The sequence below is a fragment of the Pleurodeles waltl genome, chromosome 8 (genome assembly GCF_031143425.1).
Source record: "Pleurodeles waltl isolate 20211129_DDA chromosome 8, aPleWal1.hap1.20221129, whole genome shotgun sequence".
NCBI classification, from domain to species: Eukaryota; Metazoa; Chordata; class Amphibia; order Caudata; family Salamandridae; genus Pleurodeles; species Pleurodeles waltl.
The window spans coordinates 1,191,167,211-1,191,179,440 of NC_090447.1; the positions used below are offsets into that span (position 1 = coordinate 1,191,167,211).

Genomic DNA, 12,230 nt, shown 5'->3' on the forward strand with positions numbered 1-12,230 from the left:
ATAAATGAAACATGGATACAGAAAAAAAAGTATATGCGGAACACTTAGTTCTGCAGGTCACATTGTACTGTCAAAAAACAGACTTACTGAATGTGTCACATATGCCATGACAGCTATGAATTGTACCCGATATCACCATTGTGGCCGCCCTTAAGGAGTTCTTTAGTCTACATCTGCCACTGGTATTAGGAGAAAACAATATGGGTTTATGATTAGGGTTGTTATAGGGGTTAATAAGAAAGTTACCTTGACAACAGATAATGTTGGACTACAATTCCCATGATGCGCCAAAGGCGCACGTACAGACGGGTAATTTTTTGCTGTGCGCTCGCGTTACTGCAGGGCAAACGAATCAGCAGTGAACTGATGGGAGCCAACTCGGGGACTGCATTGCACGACTGTTTCCAATGACTGAAAACGGTGAACTGTGAGTTGTGCAGCGATTCCCTTGCATCCGCAACCGGCCCCGGGACGGTAGAACTAATACTTTGATTCCAGGTACGGGGGGGTCGAGCAGGAAAGGGGAGAAGGGGTTGTAAGAAAGCGTCTGGTATCCATGGCAACGGAAACAGAAAGCCGTGAATAAAAGGGAAGAAGGACTGTGGAGTCAGCGCTCAGTTCCATTTCGTTGTTGAAGAAGGCGGGGCAGCCCTGCTTAGGCGGAAACACACAACTAAGAAATAAACTCAAATACGAAGTGGAGATAAACCCAGGGTTATTAAAGAACGTTTTCGTCTACAAAGAGGTTTTGACGTTTGTAATACTGACACGCATTAATAATACCACGAAACTGAAAATAATAGCTTTGTTTGTATTTTCGTTAACATAGTTTCTTAACTGAATACAGTTGTCACGAATTATTATACTGTTTTACTAAATGCAATAGAAAATGTGTGTAATAGCAATTTTTTGATCACTCGAGAGTCAAAAACGTTATGAGATGGCCTCAGAATAGATGTCTAGTCTATTTAAATATATTCCGCTGAGCTAATCTCTCTTTTGTGTGGAGGGTTGTTAATTGGAGCACAGTTTCTACAGTCCTAGCAGATACGGGGACAGGAGGCGCTTATAAAGCAACTTTGATTCCGCAGACTGCATCTTTAGCGCAGAAGTGCTGGCTGGACACAATCCGGCCAGACGACAGCCAAAACTAATAGTCTGGGACAAATTGTAGAAGGGGCGCTGAAGTATCTGCAAATTAAACAGGGCAATGGAGAGCACGTGGGAGAGTGTCTGTGGGTGGAGAGGAGGGAATCCTCTTTTTTATTGCTTACCTCTCAATTCCTTTTGCCATCTATCCATCCATCTTTCCTTCTGCCCCTCCATCCAACGATCATCCATAATGTTCCCTTTTCCCATCAGCAGTCTCTACATCCTTCCTTCCCACCATCTATCCAACCTACTTTACTTCCTTCTATATATGGATGGATGCGTGAACGAATTATATAGTAAATAAAAGGAAACGTGAAACGATGGATGGCAAAGTAAATGGGAATACGAGAGGATGATGGATCGATGACTGGATGGACAAAAGGATCAATTGATGGATGATTGGCTTTATTGAAGGATGTTTTGTGACAAATTATGGATGGATGGGTGAGTAGGTGAAAGGATTGGGTGGGTGAAAGGATAGATGGATTAGTGGGTAAACGGATGCGTGGGCAAATGATGGATGGATGAGGGGGTGAAAGGATGGGTGGGTAAAAGGATGGATGGGTGGGGGAAGGATGAGTAAGTAAAAGTATGGAGAGATAAGTGGGTAAAAAATGGGTAGGCAAAATAATGGATCAGTGGGTTAAAGGATGCATGAGTGGGTAAAAGGATGGGTGGGTGCGAGAATGTGTGGATGTCAGAATAGGTAGATGAGTGAATGAAAGGATGACAGAGTACATGGAAATCTGAGTGGACGGATGAGTGGGTGAAATGATCACAGTAAATTAAAATCTTAGAGGATGGATGGCAAAGTAAATTAGAATCCAAGAGGATGATGCATGTATGAATGGATGGACAAAATGATCTGTTGATGGATGTTAGCCTTTATTGAAAAATGGATAAGTGAAAGGAGAAATAAGAAGAGGTGAAAGGAGGGGTGGGAGAAAGGATGTCTTGGTGAAAGGATGGATGGGTGGGTGAAAGGATGAGTGGGTAAAAGGCTGGATGAGTGGGAGAAAGGATGGGTAGGTGAAAGGATGGATTGGTGAAAGAAGGATGGATGAGTGGGTGAAAGGATAGATGAGTGGGTAAAAGGATGGGTGGATGAGTGAGTGAGAGGATGGGTGGGTAAAAGGATGGATGGATGGGGACAAGGATAAGTAGGTAAAAGGATGGAGGGAATAAGTGAGTAAAAAATGGGAAGTTAAAGGATGGATGGACGAGTGGGTTAAAGGATAAGTGGGTGAAAGGATGGAGGAGTGGGTAAAAGGATGGGTGGATAAGTGGGTAAGATAACGGGTGGATGAATGGATGACAGAATGAGTAGATGGGTGAATGAGAGGATGACAGTAAATGGAAATTTGAATGGATGGATGAATAGGTTAGTGAAAGGATATCATAGTAAATGAAAATATGAGAAGATGGATGGATAGATGGGTGAATGAAAGGATGGCTGAGTAAATAGAAGTCTTAGAGGATGGATGGATTAACTAACAACTTTATTGAAGACTGGGTAAATCAAATGATAGATGAATGGGTGTATACATGGATGCCTGCATAGATGATGGATTTGAGAATGGATCGAGGAAATGGATGAGAGCATATTACGGTGAAAAGGTGGATATGAGCAGGTGGATGAAAGGTTGAAAGAATAGATGCTTGGATGGAAGAGGCTAGGATGCTCTTTCCTGGAGGTTTGTTTCAGTTGCTTGGTGCCAACAGAGCTTTGGTTCAGTGTGGGGGGTATTTCATTTTTCTGGCTACTCCCTTCCTGTCACAGGGTTAACAAATACTCTCTCATGACTCGGAAATGACCATGCAGACTCCTCTTGGTTGTTCCAAAGACGGTATTTACTAACTGTCGCAACAGGGATCAAAACATTGGGGATTGCACCTCAGCTCTGCACGACCTGCCTCTGTGGTTTTTCTCAAATGGCTGTTCATAGACAGGGCCTTTTATACAGATCAGTACAATACCTTATTACACCTGATTAACAATAGGTAACTTGCAAGTTTACAGATTAAAATGGTAAACACTTGAAAACATGTAACTCCATAACCCCAAATTCCTAGGTTTAGACATTAATTGCTCTTTATTATAGATTCAACAAAGGTTTATGACCTAGCATTCTTTGACTTATGACTGCATACAAGCTCTTGTGTAAATGCAATTAAATTTAAGTTTGTGGTGTCAGCATTGTGTGTCCGAGACTCCCTAGTGCTCGGAATTCGGTTTCTGCTCTGCACCCATAATAAGTTGTGTGGCTATGTGCTTTGGACTAATTTCCTGGTGTCTAATCAGTCTGCAATCTGTTTGTAGGCACAGAGAGTGTTGCTAATGTCGTATATACCTGTAGGTTGGTCAGACATGAGTTGGCCTTTAACAGATGACTCTTTCGTGTTCCTTACTCCGCTTCATCCTTGAATGAACCTTTCACCTAGCTTGTGTCAGTGTGGGGGTTTGGCCTGTACTAATTTTTGATTGTGAACAGCTCCTTCATTTATCATTTTAGTTTGTAAACTATGCAGTGTTTGTATTGCTTCTGACAAAGTTCCATTCTCTGCGTCATTTGCTGGGATAAACGTGCAGCACATGGTACCTATCTTTTTACAGGCACCTCCTTGCATGGCCGCCATAAGGTCCAATACATAACGGTGTTGTGGCACCATTATCCTCAGGACATGAAGTTCTTCCTTTATTGCATTGAAGCCCTCAATTGTGGTGTAAATGATCTTGAGGAGTTCACACCTCCGTGATCTGAAGCCAACAAGCGGTTGCCTTGGCTTGGACAAATGGCAAGATACTCCCAAAGAAAAGCTCAGCATCATTGAACAAGAGTTATTCTTGAGGGATTTCATTCCAGATGATTGTAGCATAGTATTGTGCTGTTCTCTTCTTCTTTCTGTGATGTAGCAAGGTCGTTGGATGGCTCATGAGGTTTTTATGCAAGGCGGATATGTTTATTCCGGGTATCACTAAAACTGGAGCGTGCAAAGTTACAGTGGAACACATTTCTCCCCAGTCCTTTGGTAACTGGACATACAGTAGTTCTCCACACTGCTAGAAGAAATCCATAAGGCTGGAGGTGCCCCACTGCATATCCGCGTGGAAGACTGTGACCTTGCAACCAATATTCCGACCTATGCCGACGGTCCCATTTCCCCTAAAACATAAGGACACAGAGGTTAGTTTCATGACAGTCTGAGGACTTACAATGCTATCTACCTAGGTATAGCATGGAATATTTTCATCCCAGATGGGTGTACATTTCCCTATGGCATCTTGGCTAAACCTCAGTGCCACTCCATAAAGACATGGGCCTACAGGAAAATTCGGTGGTGGGATGCCAAAGACTGACCCTCTGGCTCTGAGCTCTGGCCTGGGGACACAATCTGGGGGCAAGGGGTTTGCAAGATAGCTGTAACATTAGGTTCGTGGGTGTGTTACCCATAGGAAACCTCAATCTGGAACCAATCTACAATGGTGGGGTATCCTGTTACTCATGTGTGTTATTTTCTCTCTTATCTCTTGTCTGTGAGGATGTATAGTACTTCCGGTAATGTGTCATATCTTGGGGCATTGAATAGGAAGCGTACTACTCTGACATTTGTCAGTTGCATTTGGGCCTTTATTCTACACAAGTACTAGTTTAATAGGCAGCAAGCTATATTTGGTAGTACTTCCTTCATGGAGTATAGTCTATCTGAACCAGTAGCATGGAGTATTAAAAAGCACACAAAGCATGATTCACCTGTGGATTCTGCACCTATTTCTGACATGTGCTTATACCACATGTTTGACAACTTAACATGAGTGTTTATGGGTCACATTGTTACTAGAGGGCTCTCTTCGAACAAGAAAGATATTAGAATTTGGGGGAACTTTGCTTGCAAAGAGGAAAATTGATAGATTTAAGACATAAAAGAGAAATACAAAAAAAAAATGCATATCTTTGGTAATGTCTATTCAAAAGATAGTACAAAAATATAGTTGAAGGGTGGCTCTGTTAGGGTGACAATCTTTGTCCTGCCCTCTTGTTTTGTTTGAACTGTCCACAATTTTAGATGAGCAGTTGGACCGAGACACACATGGCCGTGATGGATCAAAGGTTTCCTGCCATCCACTTTGAGAGTTGTTGGTGTAACCATGGTGATTGTATAGGGGCCCTTGAAACATTTCACTTCCATTTGGGAACAAAGTTCAGTAAGAACACTTGATCTCCTACTTTTACTTCAGGGAGGTCAACCTCGGCATTGGCGCTCTTCTCTTTTCCTTTGGTTATCTGTTTGGGAATGAACTTTGCACATTTAGTTAATTCACACAAATACTATGCATTTCATCACTCAGTGATTGGGACAAACTTTCTTCCTGAAGTTTATTTCTGGTGACAGGGGCTTGGACATAGATGGATCTCTCTGTCTCTATTTGGTGAGGACTCAAGTGACGGTATGAGCTTGGGGTATTTCTCAGGGAAAATAGTCCTATTGGCAGTTGTAGGAAAGTGGCCTCATTCTAGCATGGTTACCCCTACTTTTGGCCTGTTTGTCAGTGTGTTTGACTGTGTCTAGTGGGATCCTGCTAATCAGGACCCCAGTAGTTATGCTCTCTCGCTTAAATTATGGTTATATGATACCGGTAATCCTACACAATTGGCATACTGATGCCCCCTTATATGTCCCTAGTATATGGTACCTAGTTACCCAAGACATTGGGGCTCCAGGGGATCCCTATGGGCTGCAGCATTTCTTTTGCCACCCATATGGAGCCCATGCAAAGGGTTCTACAGAACCGTCATTGCAGCATGTGTGAAAATGTGCATGCACCCTTTCACTGCCATTTACACTGTATCAGGTCACTTATAAGTCACCCCTATAGCAGGCTCTCCAGCCCTGAGGGCAGAGTTCAGAGTACTTGTGTGTGAGGGCACCCCTGCACTAGAAGAGGTGCCCCCGCGACCTCCAGGACCATTCTCCCAGACTTCGTGAGTGCGGGGATGCCATTTTTCGTGTGTACTGGACATAGGTCACTACCTATGTCCAGCTACATTATGGTAACTCCGAACATAGACATGTTTGGTATCAAACATGTTGGAATCATACCCCAATGCTTTTGCAAGCATTGGTTGTATGATTCCATGCACTCTGGGGGCTCCTTAGAGGACCCCCTGTATTGCCATTACAGGCTTCTGAGGTTTTCCAGGCAGCCCCACCTCTTAGATAGGTTTCTGCCCTCCTGCTGCATGAGCAGCTCAAGCCCAGGAAGGCAGAACAAAGGATTTCCTTTGGGAAAGGGGTGTTACATCCTCTCCCTTTCGAAATAGGTGTTACAGGCTTGGGAGTGGTAGCCTCCCCAAGCCTCTGGAAATGCTGTGAAGGGCACAGATAGTGCCCTCCTTGCATAATCCAGTTTACACCGGTTCAGGAATCCCTAGTCCCTGCTCTGACATGAAACTGGACATAGGAAAGGGGAGTGACCCCTCCCCTGTCCATCGCCACCCCAGGGGTGGTGCTCAGAGCTCCTCCAGAGGGTCCCTGGGTTTTGCCATCTTGGATTCCAAGTTGGCAGGGCACTCTGGGCCAGTGCCAGCAGGTGACATCAGAGTCCACCAGGTCACTCCTGGTCCTGGGCAGCACCATTTTCCGCTATCCGCGTGCTTTGCATGTGCCAAGGCTTGTTGGCGGAATCCAGCGACGCAAACCAGACTGCAATCATCCATCTGGCGTGGGACATCATCTGCACCAACCAGGAACCCGCATCCGTCTTCTTGGGTGCAGCACTGACTGTTGTTCTTCACCGGTGGTTCTTCTTTTGCACCTTCATCCGGGTTAGCAGGGGCTCCTGTTCTCCTTGAGCTCTTCAGTGCTTCTTGGACTTGGTCCCCTTCTTCCACAGGTCTTCAGGTCCAGGATCCATCATTGGTGTCTTGCAGTCTCTTCTGGTTCTTGCAATATCTTTTTTCTCGTGTTCTTGTGTGTTCTAGGAAAGTTACTGTGATTTACTCCTGCTTTCTTGGGCTCTGGGGTGAATTCTATTACTTACCTTTGGTGTTTTCTAATACTCCCAGCGCCCCTCTACACACTACACTTGCCTAGGTGGAAAACCAACTTTCGCATTACACTTTCTTAGTATATGGTTTGTGTTCCCCCAGGCCCATTTCTAACTATTGTGATTTTCACTATTTGCACCGTTTTCTAACTGCTCTTACAGCTATTTCTGCATACTAGTGTATATAATTTGTGTATTACTTGCCTCCTAAGGGAGTATAGTCTCTACGGTATTTTTGGCATTCGTGTCACCAAAATAAAGAACCTTTATTTTTGTAACACTGAGTATTTTCTTTCATGTGTGGCAGTACTGTGTGACCACAGTGGTATTGCATGAGCTTTGCATGACTCCTAGTTAGGCCTTGGCTGCTCCTCCACACTACCCCTAGAGAGCCTGGCTTCTAGACACTGTCTATGTTTCACTAATAAGGGATAACTGGACCTGGTATAAGGTGTAAGTCCCTTAGGTACCAACTACAAACCAGGCCAGCCTCCTACATTGGTGGTGCTGTGGTGGGATAGGTACTTGCAATTGCCTTATCACTCTGTCACCGGTGGTTTCCACAGGAAAGAATACTCTATACCTAGAGCTATACACATATACCTAGTATAGGGTTCTAGTCTCTTACATTCCTTTCCAAGAGAGTAGAGGTTAGATAGGTTAGGTTTTCCTACACTACACTAACAGCCACTTACATCTTGTCTACTACTGGGAAGAGCTCTGAGGTCCTGGGTACTCGCTATGAGGGCATGACCTTCAAGGAATTGAAGGGGCTTTGCTCAGACAGAAGCCTAGATGTAGGGAAGAACTCCAATAAGAGTTGTCTCTTGAGCCTTCTCCTTCAGGATGATCAGGAACATGCTGATAACCAGGAAGAGGAGGGGGGGGAGATTCTAGGCCCTTAGAATCGGAGAATCATCCTTCAGATTCAGGGGAGGGCTCCCTTCACACTCAGAGGTCACGTATGTAGGGTCTCCAAAGTTAGGGACAGAACAACCTCTGCCCATTCCCATATCACCTCAGTTTCTGAGGGATCTCATGGTTCAACTCCAGGAGACAACTCCTTAGATAGGGAGATCACAATGCAGAGACTGGAGGAGGCCAGGCTGAGGCTGCAGCAGCAACATCGAGCCCTAGATAGGGAGATCTTGGCTGTGGAAAGGGAAAAGCAGGGGTTGGGGTTAGTTCCCCATGGTGGGAGCAGCAGCAGTTTCAGGAGTTATGGGGCCAGGGAGGACACCATTGACTCTAGAAATCTGCACAAAATTGTCCCCCCATACAAGGTGGGGTGTGATATTTACAAGTGGTTTGCTGTCCTTGAGAAGGACTGTAAAGTTCAGAGGGTCCCGCAAAGGCAGTGGGCTGCTCTTCTGTGGTTGTCCTTTTCTGACAAGGGGAGGGATAGACTTCTCACTCTCAGAGAAGAAGATTCAGACAACTATGGTATTCCTAAAACTGCACTCTTGGATGGATTTGACCTAACCACTGTACAATACAGGATTAAGTTCAGAGAAACCAGAAAAGAGTCCTCACAGGATTGGATAGACTTTGTGGATTGTTCTGTTAAGGCTTTAGAAGGCTGGTTACATGGCAGCAAAGTGTCTGATTATGAGGGCTTAAACAATCTGATTCTGAGAGAGCATATTTTGAATAACTGTGTGTCTGACTTGTTGCACCAGTACTTGGTAGACTCAGATCTAACCTCTCCCCAAGAACTGGGAAAGAAGGCAGACAAATGGGTCAGAACAAGGGTGAGCAGAAAAGCTCATACAGGGGGAGACAAGGACAAGAAGAAAGAAGGTGATAAGTCCAGGACAAGGGTGGGGATAAACAAAAATAAAGACGACTCCTCAGGTCCACAAAACTCCTCTGGGGGTGGGAATAAAACCTTTTCCTTTTCTTCATCTTCTGCACACACTAAAAGCCTTGGTGCTACGTGTGCAGAGGTAAAGACCATAGGCCAGGGGACAAATCCTGTCCAGGTAAAGCCCCTGAGCCTACCACCACTACTACATCCATTTCCACTTCTAGTGCCCCTAGTAGTAGTAGTAATAGTGGTGGACTACTGGCAGTAGTCAAAGTAAAGGTATATTTGGGTCCATCATAGAAACTGTGGTAGGTGTAGAAACCCTCAAGACAGTTTCTGTCTCACCTGGTGGCATTAGCCTTGCAACCTTGGCTGCTTGTCCCCTTAACATGGATGAGTACAAGCAGTCAATTCAGATAAATGGTGTTGAGGCCCAGGCCTACAGGGACACAGGTGCCAGTATCAGTTTAGTGACTGAAAACCTGATGTTACCTGCACAACACCTCCTTGGACAGAAGTACTGAGTTGCTGATGTCAATAACTCCACTCAGTCTCTCCCCTTAGCTGTAGTGCAACTTACTTGGGGTGGAGTTACTGGCCCTAAGCAGGTGGTGTCACCTAGCTTTCATGTAGACTGTCTCCTAGGAAATTTAGTGCAGCACCCCTGCTCTACCTCTAAATCTATAGGACAGCAGCCTTGTCCTTATGTAGAGCCCTTGGGACAGCAACCCTGTCCTGCTCTGCCCCAAGAGGGACAGCAACCCTGTCCTCTCTTAGAGCCATGGGGACAAACCTTTTGCACGGCTCTAGTCTTGCTAAGGCAGCATCCCTGTCTAGCATTACAATCCTTAGGACAGCAACCCTGGCCTGACATAGGGTCCCAGAGAAAGTCATACTGCCCAACTTTAAAACTATTTCAGAACCTTAAACCTTGGGAATCTCAGAGTCCACGGTTTTACTGTTCTCTAACTAAAAGTAACCAAACAGGATGGTTCACCTCCCCTCAGGGAAGGGACCACATAGTAGATGATAAAGGGAGTAACCACTCTATTGCAGAGCCACTCTCCACTTATCACCACTTAGAAAATTAAATCTCAACTGGCCAAGGTTAGCCTTATTGTCCTTCGTTTGGGGGAGTTGTGTAGGAAAGTAGCCTCTTTCTATCATGGTTACCCCCACTTTTGGCCTGTTTGTCAGTGTGTATGGCTGTGTCTACTGGGATCCTGCTAATCAGGACCCCAGTAGTTATGCTCTTGCCCTCAAATTATGGTTATGGGATACTGATAATCAAGTATTTCACCCACAATTGGCATACTGGTGCCCTCTTATAAGTCCCTAGTATATGGTACCTAGGTACCCAGGGCATTGGAGTTCTAGGGGATCCCTATGAGCTGCAGCATTTCTTTTGCCACCCAGAGAGAGCCCATACAAGGCTTCTACATGACTGCCATTGCAGGCTGTGTGAAAAGGTGCATGCACCCTTTCACTGGCATTTACACTGCACCAGATCACTTATAAGTCACCCCTATAGCAGGCCCTCCAGCCCTGAGGGCACGGGGCAGAGTACCTGTGTGTGAGGGCACCCCTGCACTAGCAGAGGTGCCCCCATGACCTCCAGGACCATTTTCCCAGACTTCATAAGTGTGAGGACACCATTTTACGCGTGTACTGGACATAGGTCACTACCTATGTCCATCTAAATAATGGTAACTCCGAGCATAGGCATGTTTGGTATCAAACATGTTCAAATCATACCCCAATGCTTTTGCAAGCATTGGTTGTATGATTTCATGCACTCTGGGGGCTCCTTCGAGGACCCCCTGTATTTCCATTACAGGCTTCTGAGGCTTTCCAGGCAGCCCCAGCTGCTGCCACCTCTCAGACAGGTTTCTCCCCCCCTGTTGCTTGAGCAGCTCAAGCCTAGGAAAGCAGAACAAAGGATTTCCTTTGGGAGAGGGGTGTTACACCCTCTCCCTTTGGAAATAGGTGTTATGGGCTTGGGAGGGGTAGCCTCCCCAAGCCTCTGGAAAAGCTTTGAAGGGCACAGATGGTGCCCTCCTTGCATAATCCAGTCTAAACCGGTTCAGGGACCCCCCGCTCTGGTGCAAAACTGGACAAAGGAAAGGGGAGTGACCACTCCCCTGTCCGTCACCACCCCAGGGGTGGTGCTCAGAGCTCCTCCAGTGAGTCCCTGGGTTTTGCCATCTTGGAGTCCAAGTTGGCAGGGCATTCTGGGAGCATGGGAGTGGCCAGTGCCAGCAGGTGACGTCAGAGCCCTCCCCTGATAGGTAGTTATCTGTTTAGCTGACTGACCCCCCTTTCAGGGCTATTTAGGGTCTCTCTCTTGGGTGGTTCTTCAGATTCGGGTTACAAGACTCCATTAGGAATCCTCTGCATCCTTTACTTCAACTTCTTACCAAATAAACTGCATCTGGACCCTCCAGGAACTCTACCAACTGCAACAAAGAAGCAAAGATGACTTGTGCAACATTCTATCTTCAGCTTCTGCCAGCAACTGCAACTGTTTCCAGGTCATTCATCCTTTGAGGACTGCCTGTCTTCAGCCTGCACCAGAAGAATGAAGGAATTTCCCTTGAAGTGAAGGAGTCACTTCCCTGCTTCAGCAGGCACCCCACTGCGGCGACGACCGTTGGAATGGGTCCCCTCTCCTGACAAAGTGCGTGGATCCAGCAACACGGGTGGTTGACTGAAGTGGTCCTGATGACCAACTTTGGAGGAGGTAAGAGCTTGCCTCCCCACGCAAGACATTACCCCCGTGCACCGCGTGTTTTGCAGTTGCCAAGGCTTGTTGGTATCCTTCGTGCACCTTGCAGCTCCAGCCCATAGCACTCTATCCTGCGACGCACAGCTTCCTCACTGGTTGTCCGGCGGTGTGGGATCCCTTTATGTAGTGCTGCGTGGGCCTCCTTTTGCACCTTCTTTGTCCCCGTGCTGTGGGACTCCTGTGTAAGCTGCCTGGTCTTCTGAGGGCTCTCTGAATTGCTGAGAGCTCCATCTGACTCGCCCTCCTGGGTAGAGTCCACCAGGTCCATTCTGGCCCCGGGCAGTGCCATTTTTTTCTTATCGCCTGCTTTTCGTGAGCCAGGGCTTGTTGTCAGAATCCAGCGATGCAAACCAGACTGCAATCATCCATCTGACGTGGGACATCATCTGCACCAACCAGGAACCCACATCCGTTTCTTGGGTGCAGTACTGACTGTTGTT

The 12,230-nt window shown here is 46.2% G+C and overlaps 1 protein-coding gene across 2 annotated transcripts in view; it reads left to right on the forward strand.

Moving 5' to 3' along the window:
* The first annotated feature begins 346 nt into the window (after positions 1–346).
* The window catches only part of LOC138250508 (serine/threonine-protein kinase Nek5-like), a 350,116-nt gene continuing 338,232 nt past the window's right edge, over positions 347–12,230 (forward strand). The window contains exon 1 of one of the 2 annotated variants that reach the window (XM_069205454.1): positions 347–498. The gene's annotated coding sequence lies outside the window, so the exon portion shown is untranslated. The remainder of the gene's footprint in view (positions 499–12,230) is intronic. The other variant, XM_069205455.1, reaches the window with a different exon arrangement.